Below are 1,757 nucleotides of genomic sequence, written 5' to 3'. Positions count from 1 at the left end.
GGGGGGGGGAAGTCCTTAGTAAATCCAGATTAGAACTGGTCTGATAAATGCTGAGCTGGGTGTGTGTCAACATGGGTTGATTAACATTTGGAGCACAGATTCCCCATGATGCAGTGCTTCCCTGCTTCTCTGGTCCCAGAATTCACTGCAGTCTCTGCTTCAGGCTTTCTGTTCTCCATCTCTCATGTAAATGAATAGTCATTTGGTTCCATCTCGGATGCAAATGAAACCTAGGGCAGTTGTTTCACTCTTGTCACCCTTATCTGGAGGGTCTTAGGTAGGTCTCTCACTTCATGTTAATCAGTTTCATTTATGTAGCGGAGGGGAGGGAGCGGGGGTGAGTCCTTTGTGAGTCAGACAGACTGCATCCTGTGCCAGGGTTGCCCAAGAACACACAGCTGAGACGTAACAACATGCAGTTAGTCATGTGTCCTATGTTACCCTAGGATAAAGGAATTAAGAAGTTCCAAAGCCATGCTATGAGAGGAAGAAAAGCAAGACTCCATGCCTAGTAACTGCATTGGTACAGAGGTTTAAGTAGGTAAGACATTCTTAGACTGGTTTTATCATGCAGCCTACAATTGCTGGGGTTGGAAATATTCAAGAGCATTAATGGCCTCTTTGTGGACTTTGTGGTGTGTGTGGTTGCGGTGGGGGGGGAAGATAAAGGGAGGTTCAATCTGTCCCCTTCTGACAGGCGGTCTCAGTTGGGTATCTTAACACTGGTGATGGCTCATGATGCTTTCGATGTAGATGTACCTTGACCATCAGACACTAGCAAGTGCCTAGGTTTTGAGTAATGGCAAAGTACTGTTCAGGCTTTTAGGATTCACTCATTGCTTGGGTCCTGTGCTCCAAGTTAGAAGGAAGTAACTAAAGGAAAAAATCATCACCGAGTAGAGAGAACTCTAGACAAGTAATACGCACCTACAAATAATTCAACTAAAACACAAGTGAATTCCATTCTGGACTGGTTCACTGTGAACTCTGCCGGCTCTGCCGGCGCGTGAGTTAGCGCGGAGTTTGCGCGGGAGGGCGCACGGGTGGGCCCAGGACCTCCTGCTGTGTCCAGCCAGGTGCATGGACCAAGGTGGTCAAGGGCCCTAAGGCCCGCCGCACCAAGGCCCCTACCCCACCAGAACTGAGCAACAGGTACGCACCTCTTGCTGCCCAAGCAGAGCCTGCTGAGTTGCCGGCCCCCACAGGCAACATGGTCCCAACTGCAGCTACCGCCCCTGCTCTCCCCAAGACAAAACGTAAGGTGTTTGTTGTGGGAGACTCCCTCCTGAGGGGGACTGAGGGGCCAATCTGCCACCCCGATCCCTTAGCCCGGCAAGTCTGCTGCTTCCCAGGGGCCCGCATCCGGGACATTACGGAGAGGATCCCAAAGCTCCTTAAACCCACAGACCACTATCCCATGCTCCTTATTCAGGTGGGCACCAGTGACACTGCTCGGAGCACTCCCAGCCAGGTCATGAGGCGCTACAGGGATTTGGGAGCGGGGCTTAAGGGTCTGGGGGCACAGGTGGTGTTCTCGTCGATCCTCCCAGTCTCAGGCTATGGGCTGAGAAGGGACAGGAGGATCTATGTGGTCAACCAAAGACTGCAGCGCTGGTGTCGTCAGGAAGGCTTTGGCTTTCATGACCACAGCCCGCTCTTTGGCGAGAGAGGCAGCGAGCTGCTGGGAAGAGATGGCCTCCACCTCTCTCCCCTAGGGAGGAGGCTCTTCTCAGCCAGACTGGCTGACCTGCTCCACC

The sequence above is a fragment of the Alligator sinensis genome, unplaced genomic scaffold, assembly GCF_000455745.1.
Source record: "Alligator sinensis unplaced genomic scaffold, ASM45574v1 scaffold340_1, whole genome shotgun sequence".
Lineage (NCBI taxonomy): Eukaryota > Metazoa > Chordata > Crocodylia > Alligatoridae > Alligator > Alligator sinensis.
This window is presented reverse-complemented; position numbering follows the sequence as displayed.